Here is a 15,759-nt window from a genome sequence, read left to right as displayed (position 1 = left end):
CTCAGTATTGATCACAACTCAAACTATATATATATTTTGGAATCAACCTCAACCCTGTATAGCTAACTCCAACATTCACATATAGAGTGTCTGTGGTTCTTCCGACGTGTGCTAGAACAACATAGCAACCTTTTCTTATTAGTTTTTATGCCTTCAAATTACTAATAAGATGTAGCTTCTCGACGTGTGCTAGAACAACATAGCAACCTTTTCTTATTAGTTTTTATGCCTTCAAATTACTAATAAGATGTAGCTTCGTGTTGCCCTTTTCTCCGTACACCATTAAGGGTTTTCCTTTTTCTCGTATAATGGGAATTGCATTTTTGTAACAAACGATCTCTGCTTTCACTTCTTTCAACCAGTCCATACCGATTCTGACATCAAAACTCCCTAACTCTACTGGTATCAAGTCAATCTTAAATGTTTCGCTAATCAGTTTAATTTCTCGATTCTGACATATATTATCTGCTGAAATTAATTTACCATTTGGTAATTCGAGTAAAAATTTACTATCCAAAGGCGTCAATGGACAACTTAATTTAGCACAAAAATCTCTACTCATATAGCTCCTATCCGCACCTGAATCAAATAAAACGTAAGCAGATTTATTGCTAATAAGAAACGTACCCGTAACAAGCTCTGGGTCTTCCTGTGCCTCTGCCGCATTAATATTGAAAACTCTTCTGCGGCCTTGTCCATTCGTGTTCTCCTGGTTCCGGCAATTTCTAATAATGTGGCCCGGTTTTCCACATTTATAACAAACTACATTGGCATAACTTGCTCCGACACTACTTGCTCTGCCATTACTTGTTCCGACACTATTTGTTCCTTTCGTTCTGTTAACCCCTGGTCCGTAGACCTCACACTTCGCTGCGCTATGACCATTTCTTTTACACTTGTTGCAAAATTTGGTGCAGAACCCCAAGTGATATTTTTCACACCTTTGGCATAGCTGCTTCTGATTGTTGTTGTTGTTGCGGTTATTATTGTTGTTAAGATGATTGTTGTAGTTGTTCTTGTTGTTGTTGTTGTTATTGTTGTTGTTGTTGGGCCGTTTGTTGTAGTTGCGATTAATGTTGCGATTGTTAGGATAGTTGTTGCGATTATTGTTGTAATTGCTGTTGTTGTTGTATTGGTGATTCTTATCACCGTTTTCCTCCCACTTTCTTTTAACGTGCTTCACATTGGCCACTTCAGCAGTCTGTTCTTTAATTCTTTCTTCAATCTGGTTCACTAGTTTATGAGCCATTCTACATGCCTGTTGTATGGAGGCGGGCTCGTGTGAACTTATATCTTCTTGGATTCTTTCCAGTAATCCTTTCACAAACGCGTCGATCTTCTCTTCCTCATCTTCGAACGCTCCCGGACACAATATGCATAATTCTGTGAATCGTCTTTCGTACGTGGTAATATCAAATCCTTGGGTTCGTAACCCTCTAAGTTCTGTCTTGAGCTTATTGACCTAGGTTCTGGGACGGTACTTCTCGTTCATCAAGTGCTTGAATGCTGACCGCGGTAGTGCGTAAGCATCATCTTGTCCCACTTGCTCTAGATAGGTATTCCACCATGTTAACGCAAAACCTGTGAAGGTATGCGTAGCATACTTCACTTTGTCCTCTTCAATACACTTACTTATGGCAAACACCGATTCGACCTTCTCGGTCCACCGTTTCAATCCGATCGGTCCTTCGGTTCCATCAAATTCTAAAGGTTTGCAGGCAGTGAATTCTTTGTAGGTGCATCCTACACGATTTCCTGTACTGCTAGATCCAAGGTTATTGTTGGTATGTAGCGCGGCCTGTACTGTGGCTATGTTTGAAGCAAGAAAGGCACGAAATTCCTCTTCACTTATATTCAAGGTGTGTCGAGTAGTCGGTGCCATTTCCTTCAAAATAGTCAAATGAAACTAGTTAATCATATAGAATATCAAGAGTAGTCAATAGTATTTCGTAGCGTAATATGAACTTATTTATAAAAGCACTTTCTTCATATTAGCATTTTATAATCTTTAATTCGGGTAGTACCTACCCGTTAAGTTCATACTTAGTAGCTAACATACCATTTCAACTACTACAATTCTATATGAAAAACTAATCACAAAAAATATATATCATATTCAAACCTTTATACAATAACTTGAAAACTTACAATACCGCTATTTTACATATAGCATGAAATATAGCACATAAAACTTTGATACAAAGTAGTTGCGAAGATAATTCTAGTTAATAAATAAGGCGTTCAGCAAAGGCAACAAAGACACGTAATTCATACGTCCAGAAACAAGTCATGCATTCTGGTTTTACTAATACCACTTCCCATCCTTGGTCTTGTGGAACGTAACCGTTGTGACCGATAGTATGACAACGTGTTGTAACGTTGTCAAAAGGACAAAGGTTACGTAATGACCAACAGTCTCGTAATAACCTAAAAACCTTGTTTCTCACCCCAACTACTGAGTCCGTTACTTGTGGAAATGTTTTGTTTAATAGTTGTAGCCCGATGTTGTTGTTCTCACTTTGGTGAGAAGCGAACATTACTAACCCGTAAGCATAACATGCTTCTTTATGTTGCATGTTAGCCGCTTTTTCTAAATCATGAAGTCCTATGTTCGGATACATTAAGTCAAAATAATTTCTTAACCCGTTGCGTAAAATAGCACTTGGGTTCCACGCAATATATGCATCAAAGTAAACACATCGTAACTTATGGGTTTCCCAATGTGATATCCCCCATCTTTCAAACGAAAGTCTCTTATAAACCAAGGCATTCTTGGAACGTTCTTCGAATGTCTTACAAACTGATTTCGCCGTAAATAGTTGTGCCGAAGAATTCTGACCGACTCTAGACAAGATTTCATCAATCATGTCTCCGGGTAGGTCTCTTAAAATATTGGGTTGTCTACCCATTTTGTGTTTTTATACTGTAAAATAGACAAGAGTTAAATTCATAAAAAAAATACTTATTAATACAAGCAATTTTTACATATATCGTAAAGCATAAGCACACTTGTAATATTACACCATACGAATACAACTATCTTATTCCGACTCGCTCGTTTCTTCTTCTTTGGTTTTGGTTCGTTTTGCTAAGTTTCTAGGGATATATGATGTTCCCCTAATACTAGCTGTCGTTTTTCACAACGATTTAGAAAAACCTGGTGGTTTAGAGGTTCCCAGGTTATTGTTACAACTTAAGAAATACGGGTGTTGATGATACATATAAAGTTCATCGGGGTTGGAATCATATTTCTCTATTTTTATGCCCTTTCCCTTATTGTTCTCTTTTGCCTTTTTAAATTCAGTTGGGGTAATTTCTATAACATCATCGGAATCCTCGACGGGATCCGATTCATCGGAGAATTGGTAATCCTCCCAATATTTTGCTTCCTTGGCGGAAACACCGTTGACCATAATTAACCTTGGTCGGTTGGTTGAGGATTTTCTTTTACTTAACCGTTTTATTATTTCCCCCACCGGTTCTATTTCTTCTTCCGGTTCCTCCTCCCGTTCCGATTCTTCTTCCGGTTCCTCTTCGAGAACTTGTGAATCAGTCCACGAATCATTCCAAATTACATTTGACTCTTCATTATTATTAGGTGAGTTAATGGGACTTGTATTAGAGGTAGACATCTATCACATAATATCAAACACGTTAAGAGATTAATATATCACATAATATTCACATGTTTAAAATATATAGTTTCCAACAAAATTTGTTAAGCAACCATTTTTCAAGTAAACACGGTCAAAGTCCAGACTCACTAATGCATCCTAACAAACTCGATAAGACACACTAATGCAAAATTCTAGTTCTCTAAGACCAACGCTCGGATACCAACTGAAATGTCCCGTTCTTATTGATTAAAAACGTTCCATATTAATTGATTTCGTTGCGAGGTTTTGACCTCTATATGAGACGTTTTTCAAAGACTACATTCATTTTAAAACAAACCATAACCTTTATTTCATAAATAAAGGTTTAAAAAGATTTACGTAGATTATCAAACAATGATAATCTAAAATATCCTGTTTACACACTACCATTACATAATGGTTTACAATACAAATATGTTACATCGAAATCAGTTTCTTGAATGCAGTTTTTACATAATATCATACAAACATGGACTCCAAATCTTGTCCTTATTTTAGTATGCAACAGCGGAAGCTCATAGTATTCACCTGAGAATAAACATGCTTTAAACGTCAACAAAAATGTTGGTGAGTTATAGGTTTAACCTATATATATCAAATCGTAACAATAGACCACAAGCTTTCATATTTCAATACACATCCCATACATAGAGATAAAAATCATTCATATGCTGAACACCTGGTAACCGATATTAACAAGATGCATATATAAGAATATCCCCATCATTCCGGGACACCCTTCGGATATGATATAAATTTCGAAGTACTAAAGCATCCGGTACTTTGGATGGGGTTTGTTAGGCCCAATAGATCTATCTTTAGGATTCGCGTCAATTAGGGTGTCTGTTCCCTAATTCTTGGATTACCAGACTTAATAAAAAAGGGCATATTCAATTTCGATAATTCAACCATAGAATGTAGTTTCACGTACTTGTGTCTATTTTGTAAATCATTTATAAAACCTGCATGTATTCTCATCCCAAAAATATTAGATTTTAAAAGTGGGACTATAACTCACTTTCACAGATTTTTACTTCGTCGGGAAGTAAGACTTGGCCACTGGTTGATTCACGAACCTATAACAATATATACATATATATCAAAGTATGTTCAAAATATATTTACAATACTTTTAATACATTTTGATGTTTTAAGTTTATTAAGTCAGCTGTCCTCGTTAGTAACCTACAACTAGTTGTCCACAGTTAGATGTACAGAAATAAATCTATAAATATTATCTTGAATCAATCCACGACCCATTGTATACATATCTCAATATTGATTACAACTCAAACTATATATATATTTGGGAATCAACCTCAACCCTGTATAGCTAACTCCAACATTCACATATAGAGTGTCGATGGTTGTTCCGCAATATATATATATATATATATATAGATGGGTCGACATGATAGGTTGAAACATTGTATACGTATCTATGGTATCTCAAGATTACATAATATACAATATAAGTTGATTAGGTTATGGTTGGAATAGATTTATTACTAACTTTCACGTAGGTAAAATGAGTAGTTTTTATCAATCGTGTTTTACTCGCCATTTCTTCGTTTCTAATCCGTTTTGAGTGATTCCAGTGGCCACGGTTTTGTATTGAACTTAACTTTATGAATCTAAATAGAAAAAGTATATGTTTATAGTCAGAAATACAAGTTACAAGTCGTTTTTGAAAGAGGTAGTCATTTCCGTCGAAAGAACGACATCTTGATGACCATTTTGAAAAACATACTTTCACTTTGAGTTTAACCATGATTTTTGGATATAGTTTCATGTTCATAAGAAAAATCATTTTTCCAGAAGTATAGATTTTAAATCAAAGTTCTTCTTAGCTTTTAATTATCCCAACCAAAACAGCCCCCGGTTTTACTACGACGGCGTATATCCAGTTTTATGGTGTTTATCGTGTTTCCGGGTTTTAAATCATTATGTTAGAATATCATATAGATATAGAACATGTGTTTAGTTGATTTTAAAAGTCTAGTTGGAAGGATTAACTTTATTTGCGAACAAGTTTAGAATTAACTAAACTATGTTCTAGTGATTACAAGTTTATAACGTTGAATAAGACAGCTTTTTATGTATGAATCGAATGATGTTATGAACATCATTACTACCTCAAGTTCCTTGGATAAACCTACTGGAAATGAGAAAAATGTATCTAGCTTCAAAGGATCCTTGGATGGCTTGAAAGTTCTTGAAGTAGAATCAGGACACGAAAACAATTTCAAGTAAGATTTCCACTCGAAATAAGATTGTTATAGTTATAGAAATTGAATTAAAGTTTGAATATGATTATTACCTTGTATTAGAAAGATAACCTACTATAAGTAACAAAGGTTTCTTGATCTTGGATGGTTACTTGGAATGGATTTAGAAAACTTGGAAGTAAACTTGCAATCTTGGAAGTATTCTTGATTTTATGAAACTAGAACTTTTGGAATTTATGAAGAACACTTAGAACTTGAAGATAGAACTTGAGAGAGATCAATTAGATGAAGAAAATTGAAGAATGAAAGTGTTTGTAGGTGTTTTTGGTCGTTGGTGTATGGATTAGATATAAAGGATATGTAATTTTGTTTTCATGTAAATAAGTCATGAATGATTACTCATATTTTTGTAATTTTATGAGATATTTCATGCTAGTTGCCAAATGATGGTTACCACATGTGTTAGGTGACTCACATGGGCTGCTAAGAAATGATCATTGGAGTGTATATACCAATAGTACATACATCTAAAAGCTGTGTATTGTACGAGTACGAATACGGGTGCATACGAGTAGATTTGTTGATGAAACTGAACGAGGATGTAATTGTATGCATTTTTGTTAAGTGGAAGTATTTTGATAAGTGTCTTGAAGTCTTTCAAAAGTGTATGAATACATATTAAAACACTACATGTATATACATTTTAACTGAGTCGTTAAGTCATCGTTAGTCGTTACATGTAAATGTTGTTTTGAAACCTTTAGGTTAACGATCTTGTTAAATGTTGTTAACCTAATGTTTATAATATCAAATGAGATTTTAAATTATTATATTATCATGATATTATGATGTACGAATATCTCTTAATATGATCTATATACATTAAATGTCTTTACAACGATAATCGTTACATATATGTCTCGTTTCAAAATCATTAAGTTAGTAGTCTTATTTTTACATATGTAGTTCATTGTTAATACACTTAATGATATATTTACTTATCATTTAACATAATTAAACAAGTATATCAATATCTTAATATGATTCATATGTACCTAGTAAGACGTTATAATGATAATCGTTATATATATCGTTTTCGAGTTTCTTAATTTAATAGTCTCATTTTTATGTATATAACTCATTGTTAAAATACCTAATGAGATACAAACTTATAATAAAATCATGTTAACAATATATATATAACCATATATATGTCATCGTATAGTTTTTACAAGTTTTAACGTTCGTGAATCACCGGTCAACTTGGGTGGTCATTTGTCTATATGAAACCTATTCCATTTAATCAAGTCTTAATAAGTTTGATTGCTTAACATGTTGGAAACACTTAATCATGTTAATATCAATTTCATTTAATATATATAAACATGGAAAAGTTCGGGTCACTACAGTCCCGATCCAAAACAATAGACGCGGGAACGCCGTGTCTTGATATCACCTCCTTAATGAACATCTTCGCAAGTGCCTCCGATGTAATTGCTTGTTTAATAGGAAGAAACAATGCACTTTTCGTCAATCTATCAACAATCACCCAAATAGTATCAAATTGGGTTCTTGCCGTTTTTGGCAACTTGGTAATAAAATCCATGGTAATATGCTCCAACTTCCACATCGGAATTTCTAGCGGTTGCAACTTACCATATGGCTTTTGGTGTTCGGCTTTAACTTGCAAACACGTGACGCATTGCTCAACATACTTAACAACGTCGCGTTTCATGCCCAGCCACCAATAATCTTTCTTCAAATCATGGTACATCTTCGTCGCACCCGGATGTATGGAATACTTAGACTTGTGCGCCTCATCAAGAAGAACCTTTCGGAAATCACCCATCTTAGGCACCCACACTCTTTCTTAAAAAGACAATAAACCACGCGAACCCATCGTAATGAATTCCGATTGCCCCACAATTCGTTCCGCATGCTTGTTGTGAACGTAAGCCTCTATTTGAATCACACCAAGTTTTTCAAGAAAATCGTTAGTAATAATCATACGTAACAATCCCAATCGTAACGCCGGGTGGTGAATCTTTCGGCTTAACGCATCCGCGACCACATTCGCTTTGCCCGGATGATAAAGTATCTCACAATCATAATCCTTCACCACATCCATCCATCTACGTTGACGATAATTCAAATCCCAGTGATCAAAAAGATGTTTCAAACTCTTGTGATCCGAATAAATCGTACAATCGACACCATACAAGTAATGGCGCCCAATTTTCAAAGCATGGACCACCGCCGCTAATTCTAGATCATGAGTCGGGTATCTCTTTTCATGTTCCTTTAATTGGCGAGAGGCGTAAGCGATGACTTTACCTCGTTGCATTAGAATACACCCGAGCCCATTCAAAGAAGCATCACAATAGACCGTCATATCATCCACACCTTTCGGCAATACTAAGACCGGAGCTTTACACAATTTCTCTTTCAACAATTGAAAAGCGATTTCTTGCTCGTTCTCCCAATTGAATCTCGTATTCTTCCTTGTCAACTTAGTTAATGGCGAAGCAATCTTGGAAAAGTCTTGGATAAACCGACGATAGTAACCGGCCAATCCGAGAAAACTTCGAATTTCCGTAGGCGTAGTCGGTCGTCCCCAATCCTTCACCGTCTCTATCTTCCCCGGATCCACTTGAATACCATCCTTGTTCACAATATGGCCAAGGAATTGAACCTCCCTTAGCCAAAATTCACATTTTGAGAATTTAGCATACAACTTCTCTTTTCTCAACGTCTTCAATACTTCGTGCAAGTGGTGTTCATGTTCCGTCATGCTCTTAGAATAGATAAGAATATCGTCAATGAACACAATTACTGACTTGTCCAACATAGGTTGGCACACTCGGTTCATAAGATTCATGAATGTCGCCAGTGCATTCGTAAGACCAAAAGGCATAACCACAAATTCAAAATGCCCGTAACGCGTTCGAAAGGCCGTTTTCTCAATATCTTCCTCACGGACTCGCATTTGGTGATAGCCGGACCGTAGGTCAATTTTTGAGAAATACGTCGCACCTTGGAGTTGGTCAAACAAATCGTTAATCCTAGGCAATGGATAACGATTTTTTATCGTCACCTTGTTCAACTCCCGATAGTCGATACACATCCACATACTTCCATCATTCTTTTTCACGAATAAAACCGGAGCAACCCATGGCGAAGCACTCGGTCGAATAAAACCCTTCTCAAGTAACTCTTGAATTTGATTCAACAATTCTTGCATTTCCGTCGGTGCTAAACGATAAGGAGTTTTAACAATGGGGGTAGCTCCCGGAACCAACTCAATGCGAAATTCGACTTGTCTTTCCGCCGGAACACCCGGTAACTCATCCGGAAAAACATCTTCAAACTCACTTACCACCAGAATTTCACGAATGGTTGGTGGCTCATCACGAGTATCAACAACATGGGCAAGAAAAGCCATGCCACCACTAACAAGGAAACGACGTGCCCGTGCAAAAGTGCATCCCGGTACAAGTCTTCTACGTTTATCACCATGAATAATTAACTCTCCCCCACTTGGGGTCTTCACACGAATAGATTTTCATGGCACGTAATATCGGCTCTATTATTATCGAGCCAATCCATACCAACCACGATATCAAAATCACCCAACGTCATCGGAATGAGATCAATATTAAAGTTCTCGGAACCAAACACAACATTACAATTCTTACACACATCAACCACTAGCACCGTCTTGCCATCCGCTATTTCGACTTCTACCGGATGACTTTAATTAGCTAACAGTTTATTAAGTTAGGCACAAATTTTGGAGACACAAACGATAAATTGGCACCGCTATCAAATAGAATCCTTGCCGGATTAGAGTTAACCATGAAAGTACCTGAAACGACTTCATTGGATTGCTTGGCTTCGTCATTGGTCATCAAATAATTACGTACCCTAGCTGACCCCGCCTCCTTCTCCATTCTCTTAACTTGATCATTTCGGAGTTCGGGGCACTCCGATTTTCGGTGCCCTTCTTGTTGACAATTGAAACATGTGATCACATTAGTACGCGGTTTTGGGCAATCACGAGAGTAGTGACCTTTTTACCCACAATTGAAACAAATGACCATGTGACCACTAGAAGCACCCTTCTTCACGCTACCTGTGACAACCCGGAAATTTCCAACCAAATTTAAACTTTATCTTTATATTATTCCAACACGATAAGCAAAGTTTGTTAAGTTAAATCTCAAGAATTTTAAATTGTGTTCATGCATTCATTATAACCTCGACCAAATTCCAACGATTCACGAACCGTTATATATAAATAAATATGTATATATATTATAACTTGAGAATATTAATAAAGTATTAAACGTATAATACTTTACATGAACGTATTTGTTTCAATATGTTTATCGATGGAATTAGAAGATAATATCAAATGATTAATTTATCAGATACATTGTGATATGATTACGGGTCTATGTTATGAGGTCCACTGTGATTTAAGAAATCTATTCTTTTTTTTACAACATTCGGAAAATGGTAAAGTGATTTATAAGTAAGAACGTGAAGTGTAACTAACTTAGTTGTTGGATATCGACAAGTAAGTAACTCGGAATTTTTCATTAAGATGATTTCATACGTTTATTTAACCTTTGAACTTTATCCCATGCTTCACCAACAGACTGTAATTTAAAAACTTGAAACCTATTATGAATATATATGATTCTACTTTTCTAAAACGTTTTATGATATAACGATTTCCATTATTTTAACCTTTAAACAAAATGATTCTTAAAAATATATTTGGTTTTGGAAAACAAAATTATTATATTTATTTGATTTAGTTTCAAACGTACAAAAACGTTTTCAGTTTAAAAAGAACTTTATTATTAAAACGTATATAACTTTTATAAATATCTAGAACCACTTTTGATAACTCATTACTTAACCAGTATGATAAAGATAACGATATTTATATTTTATTTTATTAAATATATATAACGATTTAAATTAATATTATATATATTTATACGCGTATTATACGTACATAGTTTTATACTTTTACTATACTTAAACTTTACCTTTACTTTATTTTTTACTTTACTTTGACTTTAATAATTCACTTTAATAATTCATACTTTAATAATTCACTTTAATAATTCATACTTTAATAATTCACTTTAATAATTCATACTTTAATAATTCACTTTAATAATTCATACTTTAATAATTCACTTTAATAATTCAAAAATCTATTATAAATAGAATTCAATAGGTTTCATTATTTCATAGAAACTTGAAAATATTTTTCTCTAAACTCTCTCAATCGATTTACATATATATATTTACTCCGTATTATTTCAAGATATTATTAGTATACATAAAATATTACGTCGGAGTGCGGTCCGGGTGATTTCGAAATTGATTTTCGAGTGGGATTGAATTAAGGAAATTATGGGTTATAGCTATGGAGGTGATTGGGTATGGTTCATGGGTATGCTCGTGAGGTCAATATAGTGTTTATCATTTCCGTTGCGTCTACGTACCTTTCCTGCAATATTGAATCTCAATATTGATACGTGAGTACTCATAATTTAACTTTTACATACTAATAGTGTATCCCTGACTAGTGCTTGAGTATTTAGGATTATGCATGCTTGTACTTTTGATATTGCCCTTAGACAGGTTAGGTTGAATCTTGAATTAGTTACACTTGCGGTTGAGATAAGGTATAAGATATGCATGTCCTTGGAAAGCTAGCGAAAAATTAAGAACTTTTCCTTTAGATATCGAATGGTTTCGATGAACGGATTAGAAGTTATAATCAATTGAATTTTTGATATTTTTATTAAAAATGATTATTATTATTATTGTCGTTTTTATAGTCGTTCTAGTTTTATCTTATTATTATCATTATTATTATCTTTATCAATAAAAGGGATTTATCATTAAAAATTGTTATTTTTTTTATTATTACTATCGTTATTATCGTTAAAGTTATAATTAGTATTATTATTATTATCCAATTATTATTATTATTATTATTATTATTAGTATTATTATTATTATTATTATTATTATTATTATTATCATTATTAATATATATATTATTATTTAAAAATGGTTATTGTTATTGTTATTATTATTATTATTACTATATTATCATTAAGATAATTATTAGTATTATCGTTAATAATGTTATAGTAACTATCATTATTAATATTATTGTAATTAAAACAAATATTTGTAACACCTAATTATTTTGATTACTATTATTATCATTATTATGAACACGATATAAAAGACAATTAAAAGCTATTAAACGAAACGATTAGGAAATAATGAGTAAGAGTATCATGATGAAATTAAAATATTATAAGATATTGATTTAGATAAAATTATCGTTCTTATTATTTTTATCATAACTATTATTATTAAAAGTATCGTTAGTATTAAAACTATCATTTTAACAAAAATTATCATTTTAATAGAAATGTCATTGTTACTATAAAATATCATTATTATTATTATTTTAAATAGAATTATTATTTTAAAGATAATATTAAAAATTATCGTAAATATTAAAGTTATCATAATTAGAATTATCGTTTTTATCATAATGTCATCCTTGTAATTATAAATATTGATATTTTTATAATAATAATTATTATTACAAAATAATACAACTTTTACTTACTATCATTATATATATTATTTTATCAAATAAATATGTGATACAAACATATTTTACTACGTCTAATAACTTACTTTAATAATACCTATCATATTATCTTTATGATATTAAATGAACCCTATAAATTTTATTACTTAATATATATAAAAGTATATTTTATTATATAAATTTAATATAGAATTTTATTTATTAATAAATAAATTATATTATTTACTCTAATAAATCTTTTAAAAATATTTAAAAATATAAAACGACGATATTTAAACTATATATTAATCATGTATAGATTTTTGGAAATTATTTTGAGTCAAATTTACTTTTGTTGACTTTTGCATATTAGTCTCGAGCATTAGGATTGTGGTACACTATGACTTGACCTAATTTGTTAGACAAATATTGACCAACACATAAATATATATAATTAATTTAGGTTCGTGAATTCGAGGCCAACCTTGCACTTGTTCAATGACGTTATATGTATTTTTACTACGAAATACAGTATGGTGAGTTTCATTTGCCTTTTTACCCTTTATATTTTTGGGACTGAGAATACATGCGCTTTTATAAATGTTTGACGAAATAGACACAAGTAATTGAAACTACATTCTATGGTTGAATTATCGAAATCGAATATGCCCCTTTTTATTAAAGTCTGGTAATCTAAGAATTAGGGAACAGACACCCTAATTGACGCGAATCCTAAAGATAGATCTATTGGGCCCAACAAGCCCCATCCAAAGTACCGGATGCTTTAGTACTTCGAAATTTATATCATGTCCGAAGGAGGATCCCGGAATGATGGGGATATTCTTATATGCATATTGTGAATGTCGGTTACCAGGTGTTCAATCCATATGAATGATTTTTGTCTCTATGCATGGGACGTATATTTATGAGAACTGGAAATGAAATTCTTGTGGTCTATTAAAATGATGAAAATGAATGATTATGATAAACTAATGAACTCACCAACCTTTTGGTTGACACTTTAAAGCATGTTTATTCTCAGGTATTAAAGAAATCTTCCGCTATGCATTTGCTCATTTTAAAGATATTAATTTGAGTCTTTCATGGCATATTTCGAAGAACGTTGCATTCAAGTCATTGAGTTCATTAAAGATTATTATTATTAAGTCAATTTATAGTTGAATAGTGGATATTATGAAATGGTATACATGCCTGTCAATTTTCGATGTAAAGAAAGTTTGTCTTTTAAAAACAAATGCAATGTTTGTAAAATGTATCATATAGAGGTCAAATACTTTGCGATGTAATCAACTATTGTGAATCGTTTATAATGTATATGAACGGGTCCTTTCAGTTGGTATCAGAGCGGTGGTCTTAGCGAACCAGGTCTGCATTAGTGTGTCTAACTGATAAGTCGTTAGGATGCATTAGTGAGTCTGGACTTCGACCGTGTCTGCATGTCAAAAGTTTTGCTTATCATTTCTAGTCGGAAATCATCTACTTATCATCCATAGGAAATTACCTGCTTATCATTATTAGTCTAGACACGTCTTGCTACATTAATTGCATGAGTAGTGTATAGACAAAATTCATATCTTAGCATATCTGCTAAATCATATCTTATCGTATCTGTTACTTTAACTTTGCCTGACATATCCCGCAAATTCCTCCGTAATCTATGAAATCTTTTGATCTCTATATATAGATATCCTAGGTAAATAGAATACCACCCGATAGCCGAAAAATCATTTTATATCGAAAAATCCTTTATCCAATCGTACGAAATGGAATTTGTCATCAGTTCAAGTCACTCGGATTCCGAAATAGAATCTCACTCAAGCTCCGAAAGCAGTGTGACCGGAATGGATCAACTAATCAGTCATCACCTATTCTGGATGAATTGGGGATGGGTTCGTAGCCTCCTCAATTATTGGAAACAAGAAGAAGGCAATCCTTTCCATCCACCACATTGCCCTCTTGGCGAAGAACCTGAAGCACTTACCGGCGAACCTGTTCGAGACACCATTTTCTCTCTCATTTCCAGGCTATCTCGTCACGATTATATACTACATCAAATTCTAGATTTTATTTATCCGCTCGTTCCGACCGACAATCATCCTGGAATAATAGAAGAAGTCAACGAACTTCGCGCTCGGGTAGTGGCTTTGGAGAATATGGTTCAGAGATTACAAACACCAGCAGTAGCATCAGCAACATAACCAGTACCACCATCATCAACGCCAACAGTACCATTACCACCTCCAACCACAACCGCGTTGTAAACCTCAACTTCACAATCTGTCCCACGAGTATCAACGTCATACGTACCATAGATACCAAGGAGTACCAACAACAATAACTGACGAAGTATTAATTCATAACTTCATTGGAGAAACATTCCGCGGGGATTATATAATCTCTAAAGTCTTAGAGATTATCTAATCTAGCCCTAACCATAAATCAGTTAAGCGAACCAAAATGATAGAAGGAAGAGTAGAAACCCTGACAAAAATGGCGTGTGATTAACAAGTTAAACTTGTTTTACCAATAGCATCAACAGTACCGTCAGCGTCACCAGCATCGTCAGTACAGTCAACATCAGAATCAACAACACCTATAACATCACAAACTCCGTCAGTTCAAGAATCACTGTTTACATCATTACGAATCAATAACGTGTATATTGTATCAACAAGTTATGAAGAATTAACTCATTCCCTCTGAAGAAATTATATATATATTTTATATATATATATATATTTTGAAATAAAAAAAAAATAAATCTTTCCGTGTTAAAGCTATTGTGTGTGAATCTTAACTACTCGGTTAATTCATATTACAAATATGCAATAATGTACGTCCCTCACCCGCGACTTAACCATCGTTAACTACAATCTCTGTCTCAATTCAACAAATTCCAATTTCTAATAAATCAAGTATATATTTGATTTTACACTTCATCATTGATGTAACCGAAACTTTTCAGATAACATCATTCGTACTTTGCGAAGTTCACAAGAATTTAACAAAAACCAGCATCACATCTCAACAAATAACGAAGTATTGATTCATAATTTCAATATTATTGAAGAAATACTTATGTAACCTCTAAAGCCTTAAAGGAATTATTCAATTCTAGTTCCAACCGTAAATCGAATGAGTTTAATTTAGTATTAACTCATTAAAATCTATGTTACATCTGAGAAGAATATATACATATATACTTTCATAAAGA

The sequence above is a fragment of the Rutidosis leptorrhynchoides genome, chromosome 9, assembly GCF_046630445.1.
Source record: "Rutidosis leptorrhynchoides isolate AG116_Rl617_1_P2 chromosome 9, CSIRO_AGI_Rlap_v1, whole genome shotgun sequence".
Classification (NCBI taxonomy): domain Eukaryota; kingdom Viridiplantae; phylum Streptophyta; class Magnoliopsida; order Asterales; family Asteraceae; genus Rutidosis; species Rutidosis leptorrhynchoides.
This window is presented reverse-complemented; position numbering follows the sequence as displayed.